This window comes from Castor canadensis, chromosome 13 (assembly GCF_047511655.1).
Source record: "Castor canadensis chromosome 13, mCasCan1.hap1v2, whole genome shotgun sequence".
Taxonomy (NCBI): domain Eukaryota; kingdom Metazoa; phylum Chordata; class Mammalia; order Rodentia; family Castoridae; genus Castor; species Castor canadensis.
The window spans coordinates 5,475,582-5,491,507 of NC_133398.1; positions in this window are offsets into that span (position 1 = coordinate 5,475,582).

The window sequence follows — 15,926 nt, forward strand, 5'->3', positions numbered from 1 at the left end:
CCAAGATCGCAGAGCAGACGCTGTTATGCCACAGGTCCTCATCATCCCAGTGGACAGCCAGACATAGGCAACTGGCAGAGCAGGAGTGGCATGCTGTGGGGGCCCAGGTGTGTAATCTACAGTGCAGCGGAATAATGAGACAATTAGGCCTCCTTGTCTGTGTCCCCACAGGCCAGGAGCCTGCAGTACTTCACCCAGAGTTGTGAGCAGTGGTTTCTCCCAGGTGCTCAGCCCCAGTCCTTGGAGGATGAACTGAATCCCAGACATGGATGCTCTGATTTTTTTTTTTTTTTTTTTGTCAGAGAAGGAATTAACCAGTGAAATACTGGTCAGCAGTCTTGCTATGTCTTCATGAGTGTCTCAGGCCAAGCTTCTGGAATGTGATCTAGCCCCAACTTACCTCTTCAGCCTCATCTCTCATCTCTTTTCTTTCCAGACCCATGGCTTTCCCTCGCCTCCAGACCATGGTACCTGCTGCTCCTTCTGCCTGGAATAAGTCCTTCCCGTTTTCCTCACAACTCCCCTTTGCATGGGTGAATTGTCCTCCACACTCAGGACTTGGTTTGGACATGTTCCTTACAAACCCTTCTGTGTGTACACCCACCTCCAAGTTGACATTGCAGTGGTCTCCTGACTCACCACCACCACCCTTTGTTCAACACCTGGACCAGGGATGCTATGACTTACAAGATAGGTACGAGGGCAGGGCATAGGGGTGTGTGCCTGCAATCCCAGTTTCTCAGGAAGCACAGGTAGGAGGACTGTGGTCTGAGGTCAGTCTGGACAAAAGCATGGGACTGTACCTGGAAGACAATCTAAAAAAAAAAAAATGGGAATGTGGTTCAAGTCCTAGCAAGTTTGAGGCACTAAATTCAATCCTCAGCGCATGCACGCGCGCACACACACACACACACACACACACGCACGCACACAATACTCATGGAGCTAACAGGTCAGGTATTTTTAAAAATACTGTTTGCTTCTCTTTCTTGGCCTTAGACTGTGAGATCTGGAGAAAGATGATATCTGCACATTTACTGCTGTCCTGAGTCTTGCACAATTCCTGGCACAGAGAGGGGGTTGATATTTTCTAAATCAGGAAGTAAATAAAGGAAAAGGAATTTCATAAAGAGGAGAGGAGAGGAGAGGAGAAAAACAGGTGAGCTAGGAATACAATTAAATATGAAACAGCCTGTGCATCCCACCTATGGACACACAGCCCTGTTGTGTTCCACAGGAACTGTCTGAGGCACTGTGCGCAGGGGTGGAATGAGGACTCATATACAGAAACAGATCTCAAAGAAGGGCTCACAGTCCTGCTGAGGAGCAGGGTGCAGACATTTCAAATGCCATCACAAAATAACTCACCATCAAGAATACACGGATTAAAAACTGTGTAATAATCACAAAAATGGCTATGTCTGAGGTTGGCTAATGGCTCTGCCAGACAACCCCAGCATTTCGGTGTGCATCACGATCAAAGTGTATGTGTGGTGTTTTACTTCTCTCTACTCGGCACGCCCAAGTGGTTTTTCCTGGTTGAGTGACTTTGTTCCAAGTGTTGCTCCAGGGATTCTGGACCCTTCATCTTCCATCCACCATGGTCCAGCTGTGCAGACAAAGACAAACAGAAAGGAAGGTGGAGGAAATGTGTCCATCACTTCTGCCCTTCTGCCCACATTCCACCTGCTGGAACTTAGTCCTGCGGCCTGTCTTAACTGCTTAGTAGGATGAACATTATAGTCTGGTGGTGTGCATGAAGGAAAAAGAAATGCATGCAGGCTGCAACATCACCTTTAATAAGGGCTTATTATGGGTTGGACATTATTCTAAACACTTTCATACAAACTCATTAGATCTTCATAAAAACCCTATGATAACAACTAATAATACATTTAATAATACTTTTAAACAAGATTGCACAGAGAAGTTACAAGTCTTTATTTAATTTTTGTGGTTCTAGGGCTTGAACTTAGGGCCCACACCTTGAGCCACTCCACTAGCCCTTTTTGTGTTAGTTTTTTTCGAGAGGGGGGTCTCATGAACTCTTTGCCCAGGGCTGGCTTCGAACCGCAATCCTCCTGATCTCTGCCTCCTGAGTAGCCAGGATTACAGGCGTGAGCGAGAAATCACAAGTGTTGCTGGAGATCACTCAGCTGCACACGGCTCACCTGCACAATAAAGGGGCGCTGTGCCCTGGGGAGGGTGCAGGCTGATCCACTGGGATGAGAGCGGGAAATAAAATACTTCTCTTTATGTCTATATTCTAAAAAGATCAGAGCGATATTAAATTTTACCAACATGGGTCATGCACACTGACCAGGTGTCCCCTCAGCTGAGAATCTATCTGTATAACCCGTTATCTGGTACACCTTAATATCGTTGCATTTTTTTTTTCAGAACACAGACATAAACGGATGTCAACTCCAGTGTTTGGATAAGAGGATTAATGCAGTATTTTTGTTTAAACCAAACTAACGCTCAGTGTAGACGAGTGGTCTGAAAAACTGGTAAAGAACAACTACAACCCCGGCACAAACACCGCCTCGGTCTGGAGCGCCCAGCTCCCGTCACGCATGCTCAGATCCGATACGTTGCGGCGCAGAGGGCGGAGTCTCGTGGCCACACCCCTTCTCTTTTCCCCGCCTTTCTGGCGTCTTTGGCTGCTTCACCTTGTGATTGGGCGAGCTGCGGGAGGTCGGAGAGAAACGATTGGGTAAAGTGGCCGCCTCTCATTTGGAAGCCAGGTCCTATTGGCCGAAGAGCCATGGCAGGGTGTAACTACACCATGCTGCGACGGAGTCGGCTCGCCTGGGTGCGAGGCTGGCGTTCTTGCACCTTGCGTTGTTCCCTGCTGGGCGAGCCGTTCCTGACCGCCTAGATGGCCAGGGCCAGCCGAGGCAGTGTGGTGAGCGCTGCCCGGAAAGACAGGCCTGGTGGGGGATCTTTGAGAGGAAACAGGACGCGGTCGCCTATGCCCAAGACCCCCAGCTTGGGCCGAGTTTGGGACACAGGCTTGGAGACTTCGGCAGGCAGACGGGTTCATCTGATCAGCGGCAAATGCAAAGGACTGAGGCTGTGTCGAGCAGGTGGAGCTCCTGCGGCAGGGGCTGCGGAGGTTTTTTTAAGGAAGGGAACTGAAAGAAACAAGTAATAAAGCCAGTTACTGACAGCGAACCCTCTTGGCCACCAAACCCACCTCTAGGGCCAAGTAGGGGAACTAACGACATTTGGCCAAGGGAAAAGGATCCAGGAGAAAGGTGAGCAACCGAAATCTCTGTGTAGGACTGTGGGCAAATAAACCCTGCCCCAGACATCATTCTTGTGGAAGAGGAAGAACATCCGTGGGATGAGCGGATCTGTCAAGAGTGTCATAAAGTTATTGAAGAAGTTAAATGGGAGACTTGCAAGAAACCCATCGCCCCCAAATTCAGACGTTTTTCTGGAACGAGATTTGTTATCTGGGCCAGTGGTGTAGCTCAGTATTTGTGCGAGCACAAGCACAAAGCCCTAGGTTCCACGCCCAGCACACATGCACACACACAAAAAAATTCTAAAATTTTGTCTTAATATTATTTACTTGTTGGATGTATGTTTTTCAGATAGTCTCTCCTGGTCTGAGACTTGCCTTTATATTTGACAAAATTCAATTTCCATTCGTGATTTTTATTTTGTTCTTTTGGGGATAGGGTATCACTATGTAGCCCAGGCTGGCCTGGAACTGGCTATACAGCCCAGGCTGACCTTGAACTCATGATCCTCCTGACTCAACTTTCTGAGTTCTGTGAAATGCCTGAGGCTCAAGAAAGATCCACTTTCTTTCTTCTTTTTTTTTTGTACTAGAGCTTGAACTCAGGGCCTTCACGTTGAGCTACTCCACTAGCCCTATTTTTGTGAAGGATTGTTTTCAAGATAGGGTCTCTCAAACTATTTGCCCAGGCTGGCTTTGAACTGCGACCCTCCTGATCTTTGTCTCCTGAGTAGCTAGGATTACAGGTTTGAGCCACCGGCACCTGGCAAGATCCACTTCTTGGAGAACGTTTTTGGCAGGAGTATTTGGAAGGCTGCAGTGGGCCACACTGTACTTGCTGATGTGGTAAAGACCAGCAGTGGCAAGAATGGTAGCAACAGACAGGGAATTGGGCAAAATTTCTATTTGATCAGAGGTAAAGCCCCAGAAAAAGGATAATGGTACATAGCTCTTACTTGTGATGCAATGTGATTGTATTTAATGAGTCAAAACTGACTTTTCTGTTCAGCTGTTCTGCAAACTGTTCACCTGGGCTTGTTGATTAAAGGTAACATACCATCAAAAGTATATAATGAAGCCCAGGCACAGTGGCTCAAGACTGCGATCCTAGCTACTTGAGGAGGTGGATAGCAGGAAGATCACAGTTGGAGAATAGCCTGGATAGAAAGCTTGTGAGACTCCCATTTCAACCAGTGACCAGGCACAGTGGTGTCCATCTGTCACTCCAGCTATGCAGGAGAGCACAAATAGGTCCAGTCCAGCCAGGCATAAAGCAAAACCCTTTCTCAAAAATAACCAGGCTGGCAAATGGCTCAAGTGGTAGAGAACCTGCTTAGCAAGAGTGAGGCCCTGAGTTCAAACCCCAGTTCTCTCAAAAAAATAATAATAACCAAAGCAAAAAGGGCTTGTGGAGTGGCGCAAGTGACAGACCATCCACCTAGCGAGCACACAGCACTGCAAGAAAAAAAGTACATAGTGATACCAAAAGATCAAGTCCAGTAAGCCACTCACTTTCATAGCAAAATATCTCCAAGGGACCCACGAAAACAAGCAAATGTATATGAAGGGTGCCAGGTGTGACAGAAGTAAGGTGACTTGAGCAGCAGTCTGCTTTAGAGTTGTCTTGGAGATATTCTCACAGCAAGGCATTCAAAACAACCCACACAGCTGGGTGTGGGTAGCTCACGCCTGTAATCCTAGCTACTCATGAGGCAGAGATCAAGAGGATCATGGTTTGAAGCCAACCCTGGCAAATAATGAACCACTATCTCAAAGGATACCCAACACAAAACAGGGCTGGTGGAGTGGCTCAAGTGGTAGAGTACCTGCCTAGCAAGTGTGAGGCCCTGAGTTCAAATCATAGCAGCACCGAAAAAACAAAACAAAAAAAACCCCACAGCATTGAAATTAGGGAGGTAAAACTACATACGGCTGTTCATTAGTATAGGGCCACTCAAAAATGACACTGAATTCCTTACTTTCATCACATAACCAAAGTTAAGTCTAACCAAAGTTCCTCATGTTCTCTAGAACGAGTAAACTAGTGAGGGGCCGAGATGCTGAGCTGTGAATGGTAATGATGAATACTGCGTCCGCCTTGCAGGGGTTTGTTCTAAGTCCTTACAGCAGTCCTCTGAAGCAGGTAGTTAGCAATGAGAAACTGAGGACTAGAGAGGTTAGGCAACTTGCCCAGCTCACAGTTGACCAAGCCAAGGTTTAAAGTGAGGCAGCTGACCACCGAGCCTCTACTTGCAGTCATGATGCTAAACTGCCTTCACGATGATACACAGCAGAAGGCATATTTGCTTTCAACAGAGGGCATATTTATACCACGGCCTGATTTTTAATTCCTTCCTTCCTTCCTTTCTTTCTTTCTTTGTCTGTCTTTTTTCCTTCTTTTTTTTTTTTTTCTTGGCATCACTGGGCTTTGAACTCAGGGCCTCACTCTTGTTAGGTGAGTTTTACTGCTTGAGCCACTCTGCCAGCCCCACACTCTGTTTTTCTATAGTATGAGAGAAGCTAAAATACCAATAGCTGCCTTCTCAAATTGGTTCAAATAAGTGGGTTCTCGTTAGTAATGAATGAGTGACATTACAAAATATAAGGGATTTTAATGTTGTGAATGTATTCGCGTAAATTAACTGGAACCGAGTTACAATAGAATTTGTGAATTCAATAGAACTTTTCAGAACAATATCTTTTATTTACTTATTTTTTGCAGTACTGGGGCTTGAACTCAGGGCCCTACACCTTGAGTCACTCCACCAGCCCTATTTTTGTGAAGGATTTTTAGAGATAGGGTCTCATGAACTATTTGCTTGGGCTGTCTTGAACCTCAATCATCCTGATCTCTACCTCCTGTGCTAGCGTTACAGGCATGAGCCACCAGTGTCTGGCTAAAATTTTTATTTATTCATTTATTGTAAATAATGGGGTGGTGCTAGGGTTTGAACTTAGGGCCTCATGCTTGCTAGGTAGGTGGTCTACCACTTGAGCCACTCTGCCAGCTCCTCAAAACAGTATCTTAAGATAATAACTTGTGTTAGCTTTCTGTTGCTGTGACAAAACACCTAAGAAGAACCAACTCACAGAAGAAAAGGTTTATTTTGGCTCATGGTTTCAGTCCATGGTTGGCTGGCTCCATTGTTTTTGGGCCTGTGGTAAATCAGGAAATCATGGTGGAAGGGAGAGAGACAGGAAGGGAAAGAGAGAAAGAGGAAGGACTGGGGGAGAATGGGGGGCTTGGGGGCAGAGGAGAGAGAAAAGGAAAGAAAGAGGAAGGATTGGAGATCCAAAATACAATTGTGTGGTTGAGAGCAAATATCCTTGCCTGCCTTGGTTCTCGGGAGAGAAGCATTCAGTGTTGCAATACTGAGAATAAGGCCAGCTATAGGGTTTTTGTGTAGATACCCTTTAACAGATTGAAGGAGTTCCTTCTATTCTTAGTTTACTGAGAATTTTTGTTTTTAAAATCACAAATGAGCTGAGCATGCTGGTATACACCTATAATCCCAGCACACAGGAGGCTGAGGCAGGAGGATCACAAGTTCCAGGCAAGCGTGGCTCATAGTGAGACCCTGTCCCAAAAAAGTTAAAACAAAAATCATGAACAGATAATGAATTTTGCCAAATGAAAAGGCAAGTCATAGACCAGGCAAGAATATTTGCAAGACATAGATCCAACAAAGAACTTGGACCTAAAGATATGTAACGTCGTTACAATTCAATGATGTTAAGATAAAAATCCAGTTTTTAAGATGGGCAATGAACTTGAACAGACACTTCACAGACGACGTGTGGATGTGTGCTAGGCGTGTGAAAAGACGCTGCAGTCAGAGTCACTGTGGAATTGCAAATGAAAGCACGGCACATCACCACCTCACACTAAAGTGGCCAAGATCTTTACAACTGACAGTTCCATTCCTCCACTGCTTGTGGCAGGGCCACTTTGGAATCAGTTTAGTGATTCCTTAAAATGTTAAAGACATTCTCCATAATGGCTTCACTATTCTACTCCTAGAGGAATGAAAACATATGTCCACCCCCCAAAATATTCATACATAAACATTTATAGCAGCTTTGCCAGAAAAAATAATGGATCTACAAAGATGTCTAACTCCTTATCCCCAGAACCTGTGACTATGTCACTTGACATGGCAGAAAGGACCTTGTAGATGCGATTAAGCTAAAGGTCTTTTCCCGTGGTACTGGGGTTTGAACTCAGGGTCTTGCACTCACTAGGCAAACGCTCTGCAACTTGAGCCACACCGCCAGCCCTTTGTGATTTATATTTTTCAGATAGGATTTTGTGCTTTTTGCCTGGGCTGGCCTCAGACATAGATCTTACCTAAGCCTCCTTTGTAGTTGGGATTACAGGCATGCATCACACCCCTGGTTGATTATTAGCTATTGTTAGTCTCTTACTGTGCCTAGCTGATAGGTTAACTTTATCATAGGTATGTGTAGGAAAAACATAGTATACCCAGGGTTTAGTGTGACCTATGGCTTCAGGCACCCAGAGAATGTCCTGGGACGTGACCCATGTGGATGTGTGGAGGCAACTGCACTGATGGAGCTGCTGATTTGGATGGGAATTTAGGAAAGTGCTAAATGAGCAGCACAAGCAAAAGTCACTCAGAGTATCATTCCTGAGAAAGAGCTGGAAGCTAGGGTTGCACAAGAATGCTTTCTTGTGTAGTAAAATCCTCTTTTTTTTTTCTTTTGGTGGCACTGGGGATTGAACTCGGGGTCTCACGCTTGCTAGGCAGGTGCTATGCCATTTGCACTTGAACCACTCCACCAGTCCTGTCAGTGTTTTGCCAGGAGAGGGATGACCATGAAATTGACACACTGTGGAAAGCCTCACAGGTTATCTCAGGGCACACTCCAAGCATGAGTTTTGCGTTTTTCTTTTATAGTAAGTCACGTAGGGCAAACTTGCTGGCCTTTTCTACGATGACAGATAGCTTTCAGTAGCTTGACACCCAACAGATATTTCATAATAAATGTGTAAATAAATGTACTCATAACCCGCAAATAAACATAAACACACGAGCTGAACTTGATGCAAAATACATTACAAAAATGGCCTCTTGACAGGAATTTTTGCTAAGGAGAGGGCATTGGGAAAACTGGGCATTTGGCCCTGCCCTTGCCCTTGACAAGGGAAGAAAGCACTGAGGTCAATACCCCTACCCACCCAGCAATATGTGTCCAGCAAATGCAGCTTTTCATGGGCTCTTGGAACTGATGGGCTGTGAATGGATGTTACACCTGAGGCTGGCCATAAGGGGGCGCCACAAGGTGTAGCTTTGTTCCAGTTTCAGACGTCTGTGACCACCTGCACCCCCGGCACTGGACCCTGAGGTCTTCAAGGAATGTCTGCGTGGGTCCCCTTTATGTCCCCAGCAGGAGCACAGTGCCTGACACAGCTAGGAGCTCAGCAAACATTAATTTATTGAGTAAGATCCACCTGGTCTTGGAAGGTGAAGGCAGGAGGATGACAAGTAAGAGGCTGGCTTAGGCTACATGGCAGGATCTGGGGCAGCTGGGCAAGGAGGGGAAGGGGGATGGTCAAGGCTGGTCTGTCCCAACCTTGGACCCCACCTTCCCTTTTGTCTTTAGGATGCATAGGCCTGGGCTCTGGTCCTACTTGCCAAGATCCCCCAGCTGCTCCGTCTTTCTGTCCATCACTGAAGACTCATCTGCTCCTCCCATAATTCTGGTCTGGCTATTAGCACTTAGTGCTTGTTTCTTCCCTTCAAAAGTATGATGCCCTGGGATCCCTGCCTCCCTGTCTGTCACCGCTGTCTGCACCTGGTCTCAAAGCAGAGGGTCATAGATGACCCTCAGTCATTCACCCTCAAATGCAGGGTTTATCAAGCCCTGAATGTGCAGAGCTCGGAGAACAAACCTCCTATTCTAGGAGGGACCTGCATGAACAAGGCAAAGCTGCCAGTGCCATGAAAGCAGATAGGATGTGACATGTGAGGAAAAGAGGGAAGGGACAGCTCAGCTAAGCCTGGATGGTGCGTTGACTTGGACAGGCTTATAGGAGTCCTGTTTCCTGGAAAGCTGGAGTCATGAGTGTCTGAGCACCTCATGCTCCCCGGCACAAAGGCAGCCTGCACGTCAGAGGTGACATAGCTGCCAGGGGCTTCAAGCTGTGATCATATACATTTCTTATTTAATTTAATTTTTTTGCAGTTCTGGGGTTTGAACCCAGGGCCTCACACTTGCTCTGCAGGTGCTCTACCACCTGAGCCACTGCAAAACCTCATGTTTTTAAATACTTCTATCTTCATTGCACGGCAAGAGCTGTGCATTGGTTTTCTGGGGCTGCCCTAATGGGTACCACAAACTGAGTGGCTTCAACAGCGGAAGTGTGTTGTCATTCAGTTCTGGAGGTCAGAAATCCAAGGTCAAGGATGTGGACAGGGCCCTGCTCCCTCTGAAGGCCAGGGAAGTGCCGTCCCAGCCCGGGTCCTCACTCTTCATTGGAATGGATTAGTGATGTGTAATGTATCACTGCACCCTCCGTCTGCGCATGGCGCCACCTCTGTGTCTTCACAATGTCTTCCCTCCACTGGGAGGACATGCCACCGTCTCTGGATACAAATATCCCTTATTGTAGGGACAGTATTCTTACGGGACTGGGGCCCACCTTAACAACATCATCATAACCAGATATGTAAAACATATGTAACCCTGCGCCAGGGCTCCTTGCTCCATTGTGCTAATCGCAACTCCCAGCCCTCCCTACTTTGTCATCTCCTGCCCTTGGCTCTGTGGCAGCCTCAGTGACTTTGAACCATATGGGCCTTGGCTTACCTTCCTTCCAGATCTCTGCAAGGACCTCTCCTTCCCCACCAAATCTGTCACTTGACCTATGCCCCCAGCCTTGGCTGCCAAATCTGTCACTTAACCCTCGATCCATGCCCCTCGCTCCAGCTGCCAAATCTAGACATATGGGTTTCCTTTGGCTTTTCTTGTCCCTCTCCACAGACGTACCACTGGGAGGTCTCAGTGGCCTGTTTACAGACAAAGACTCTAGAGTTCAGAGAAGTTAGCGTGTCCATACTGGAGGGGGCAGGACCTAAGGCCAGGACTTGACCTGTCTCATGGATGAACAAACCAGTCTGTCCTGTCCTTTGAGCTTCTGGAGGTGTGCGGGAGGGTCTCCCTTCTCTTCGCCCACCTTCCACCTGCCAGGCTGGTGCACACCTAATAGAGGCGGAGAGTTTGATTTGCACCCTCTTGTTGGGAAGCCCATACAACCGAGGTAGGGAGCCCCTGCAATAATCACCTTTGCACACTAGAGGGTGCTGTGGGACAGAAACCTGGCTAGAATGGGCCAAGAGCCAGAAGGTCCCTGAAACACATTGGGGTGTGATGACAGTTGATGACAAGCTCTCATTCCAAGGCTTGCCCTTTGTGACAGCTCCCTCATTGAGTCTTCAGGGGAAAATACTGGGGGTACTCCAGTGGGGCCCTCATTTTACATATTAAGAAACCAACACTCAGTGAAGTAATTTATCCAAAATCACATTAGAAATAAGAGCTAGAAAACTGAACTTGGCTCTGACTGCAAAGCCCAAATGCTGGCTACTGGGCCGCCCTTCTCCCCAATGCTAATCAGCCCAGCCTTTCCTTTTTGGCCCCTTCTAAGTAGTTTCCTTGAGATCAGCAAGATTTGCCCAGGCTTGCTCAGAGTGGGGCTGGGTCTCCCTGTCATGAGTTCCTTCTAGGAGAGGTTGGGCTGTGGCGTGGCCAGCAGGAGCCTGGAGAAGGAGTCAGGGGCTGTAAGATCGGCCTAGGATATGAGGCAGGAGGCCCCAGGGCCAGGAGTCCTTTCATTAGCCAGGGGACAGAGCTGGTCCCCTAGGAACCTGCCAAGTTTATTAATATCTTGCTGAGTCAGGGGGCTCTTGAGTTTCATCATCACAAGACTGGGAGGGTGAGCATGGCAGGGATATTCTTGACTCCTGGTACCGTCTCCCTCCCAGCTGCACTGCCCACCTCTGGCTGGGTCCTCAGGTCTGGCTGCCATGTGGCCTGGGGCAAGTCACTTCACTGGCACTCATGGAGCTAAGCAGCCTGGTTCAGGTGGTCATGAGACAGTGCTCCAGTGTTAAGAAGCAAGTGCTGTTCTTCCAGAAATTGCTGAGCCTGCTATGTGTCCAGCCCTGTCCTGGAGGCCAGTGATCCTCCATGTCATAGTCCCACCTGCCTCCATGGGGCCCAGAACAGCTGAGTGTGTTCTCCCAGACAACTGGAAGTGGGTCCCAGGGAATCTGGCACCTGCTGACAGCAAAAGCACCTGGGTGATTGTGACAGAGAGGACCAGTCAGCACAGAATTAAGTAGAGGCACCAAAAGACAGGAACTCCAGGACAGAGGCTTCCAACTCTTGTCCCTAGGCCGCTGGCAACAGTCCCTGGCAACAGTCCCTGGCTCCACAGATCTCCACATGACCTTCAGAGGGCAGGACCACTTTTTGCCCACTTGGGCCTCAGAGACCCAGCACCCTCTTTAAGGACTTGTTCCTGGACACCAGGCTACATTCAGAGCACAGTACACTCCATCACCTCAAATTCTTACAATATCCTGTGAGGTGGGTGCTTGGTTCTTCCCCTTTCACACATGGGAACATTGAGGCCCACAGGGCAAAGTCACCTGCTACTAACTGATGCAGCCAGACCTTGAACCCAGCTCTGGCTGATCCCAGAGCCTTCATTCTTTTTGTTGAGACAGAGCCTCTCTCTAGGTAGCCCAGGCTGACTAGGACTTTCAAACCTCTGCCTCAGCCTCCTGAGTGCTGGGATTATAGCAACATATCCGGCCTCAGAGTGCTTACTTTACTGCTGTTGTTTCAGGCAGTACTGGGGCTTAAACTCAGGGCCTCACATTTGCTAGGCAGGTGCTCTGTCACTTGAGTCACTCCAAGAGCCCTTTTTTTTGTGATGGGTTTTTTTGAGATAGGGTCTCGAGCCATATTTGCCCAGGGTTGGCTTTGAACTGTGATCCTTCTGATCTCTGCTTCCTGAGTAGCTGAGTAGCTACCATGACAGGTGTGAGCCACTAGTGCAGCTTTTTTTTTTAATTGGGGTTTGGACTCAGGGCCCTGTGCTTGCTAGGCAAGTGCTCTACCATTTGAGCCACACCTCTAGTCCAGAACCCTTACTCTTAAATTTGGCTTTAAACTCATTTGTTCCAGCACAGCCTCACAGGATTTGATGTGGGCGGCGGGCGGCGGGGGGGGGGTGTTACTGGATGAACAGAAGAATTTCATACTTAGCACATTTCTCATTTTACATGCTCATCTCAGGGCCCTCACAATGGAGTCCCTGGGGACCTTGCCCGGTCTCCCTCCCCTCAGTCTCCATCCGCTCACACACACACAGGGCCTGGCCAAGTTTGTGCACCCTGTGCGTGAGGTCCAGCTCCTGTCCCACCCCCCCTCCAATCCTGCCATGGCCAGTGGAGCCGGATTCAGCTACAAAGGCCCCTGTGAACCCTTATCAGTGAACCCCATGCATCCCTAAGAGCTGGCAACAGATAGCCCACCCTGTCCCCAGTCCCTCACAAGCCCTGTTATCAGGGGACACATTCCAACCCTGGCTCTCTACTCACTGGGAGGGGAAGATAGAGCCAACAGCTTTCCGGCCAAGTGGGGAGGGGGCGCCCAGGGAAAGGAAGGGGGTTATCGCAGCAGGAAGCCCCAGGCTGGGCTGTTTCTTCAGTCAGCTTGAAAAAAGTCCTCAGGGCTGGCCTGCAGGTCCAGAACACGATCAGCTCGCTCAGGAGGTGACTCTCTGCTGCAGCTTCTGAAGCCAGGACACCCAATGTCTGCTCTCAGGAACTAGGATGTGACAGGGGAAGGGGCTGAAGGGTTCCTTTGGGGAGGGTCTTCGGCAGGTCCCAGGCCGCCTTTCTCAGTGGCCTGGCTGGCCCAGCTTTTTGCACAGCACCTGTCTGTCTACTGCTCTCCCTGGGTCCAGCCAGCACCTGGCACATGGGAGGGCTCCCAGGACAGTTGGCAAAGGGACAGTTGAACAAGGAGGCTTTAGACAGGAGCTCCTGGGAGGACTTAAGGGCTTGGTTTCTGATTTATAGAAATTAATTCCTATTATGAGTCAGGTAGAGAGTTGGATGGCAGAGGGTTTGGAGACATGAATCAGGTGGCCAGGCCAGAGCCCTGGTGATTCTATAAGTTTCCTTAAGCCTGGATTTTCTGATCCCTAAGATATAGATAATGGGGGACAGGGTCTCTGAAGAGCTGAGCAAAGAGCCTGGCACCTCAGGGCACCACTAGTAATATCCCTCTAGGGGACACAGGAGTGCACTGATTAGTGGCCCGGCCTATGCCAATCAGCACCCTGGGAGTGACACACAATAGTTACACCCATCGCGTAGATGAACAGACAGGGACTGAGATGGATGAAGTTGTTCGTCCCGGGCGCACAGCTCTCAGCTGAAGAACTGGACAGGATTCTTGCATTGATTGATTGATTGATTGATTGTGGTACTGGGGTTTGAACTCAGGGCCTACACTTTGAGCCACTCCACCAGCCCTTTTCTGTTTTTTTCGAGATGATAGGGTCTCGTGGAACTATTTGCCTGGGCTGACTTCAAATTGCCCTGTTCTCCTGATCTCTGCCCCTGAGTAGCTAGGATTACAGCTGTGAGCCACCAGCACCCGGGTGGATTCCTGCATTTGACCTCAACACATGACGCCTTAAAATGAATCTCATGTATGGCCTTGTTTAGGTGGCAGACATTCTGTCTCTCCACAGGTCTTTTTTTGTTTTGGCAGTACTGGGGTTTGAACTCAGGGCCTCACTCTTGCTTGGGAGGTGCTCTACCACCTGAGCCACCTGGCCAACTCTTTTTTGTGCTGGATATTAATGAGATAGGATCTTACAAACTATTTGCCTGGGCTGAATTTGAACCTTCATTCTCCTGATCTCTGCCTCCAGGTAGAGATTACAGGTGTGAGCTACTGGGGAGCCCAGCTCTGCAGAGGTCATATCCACTCCAACCACATAGTCACCCTACATGCAAAACAAAATAAGATAAAGTAAATAACGTAAAAGGCCTGGGCTGTGCAACATCAAAGCCAGGGGCTGAAGTTCTGTACTCTCCATGGTCCATTTGGCCACAGTGAGCCTGCCAGAGCCTGCCCAGACCCCAGGTGTCTTGTACAACCTCTAGAGGCTGGGTACTGCCTTTTCAGCCCCTAGCAAACCAGAAACAGTAGACCTGAAGGAGAGGCAGGTTGAGCCCAGCCAGGCATCGGGAGGCCACGGTGTTAAGTCCCCCCGAGGGCCTGGCAGTGAGGCTTCTGAAGTGGGGCAGGAGAACTCTAGAAGAAAGGCAGGCTGCCCCATTCTGTGTCAGGGCAAATAGCTCATGATACATTGCCAGACTCTCAGGTGTCATGGCAAAGTTACCCAACAGTGAGGGTTTGGGACACAGCAGGGACTCTCGGTGCAGTGGAACTGTGATGGTGGGAGTGCTAAGGGGCAAGCCTGACCCACAACCTCTGGCCTAGATGGAGCATTTCCTTACAGCCTTGCTGGTCTCATAAGAGAGGTTCCACAGAACCCCAACCCAAACCCACAGAAGAACAATAACACACAAGTGTGGGCTGGTCCACAGTGGTTGAAGGATGAAACATGGGTGGTCAAGTGCTGGGGTGCCCAGGTGGAGTAGGAGCCAGGGCAGTAGGCACCCTGAGGTCCGGGGAGCAGGGAGCTGGCCTGCCTGGCAGCATCCAGGTGGGCAGGGATGCTGGAGGCCAGGGTCCCCCGGCAACACTGCTGTGGGGTACCTAAGCTGCAAATAACTTCAAAAGTGAGTGGCACTGGGCTAGCTTGGAGCTCCAGCTCTGAGCCTTCCATGGACATCCTGCCACAGGCTGAAACAAAGCCAGTCCTCTCTGAAGGATAACATCACTGCCGAGCTAGACCCCAGGTCAAGGTCAAGCCATGACCTCCTGAGCGGGGATGAATTTACACACAGAAGTAAGTTCCTAGAAATGAGACCCATCAAGGACCACAGATACTGGAACACCCGGACTCAGCAGGTTGCACAATGGCTGGGGGGCTGCTCAGCGGAGGAGCACCTGCTCAGCCTGTGCAACGCGCTGGGTTCCGGGAGTTCACCGCCACCTGCTCTCAGGAAAGTTCTAGAAAACCCACTGCAGAAGAAGGAAGATAGTGCCAGAAGGGCTCAAGACCTAAGAAGAAAGGGCAAATAAAAAGGGTTAGCCTGATGCTAGTGACTCACGCCTTCAGACCTAGCTACTTGGGAGGCTGAATTGGGGAGGATCATGGTTCAAATTCAGCCTGGGCAAAGAGTTTGCAGAGACCACCCCCCCATTCCCAAAATATCCACAGCAAAATCAACTGGAGGTGTGGCTCAAGGGGTAGAGCACCTGCTTTGTGAGCACAAAACCCTGAGTTCAAACCACCCCAGTCAACCAAAAAAAAAAAAAGCACTAATCACACAGGTGACTCGAAATAAACACTATGTGAGACTTGCAGCCATCGTGGCTCCTTTGGGGATTTCACAAAAAGGCAACTGAATTATCCCGACAAATTATATCAATCAGATGAGTGTGGTGTGAAGCTAAAGACCTTGTATTACTAGGGAAGGAAATTGACATTTGTCAA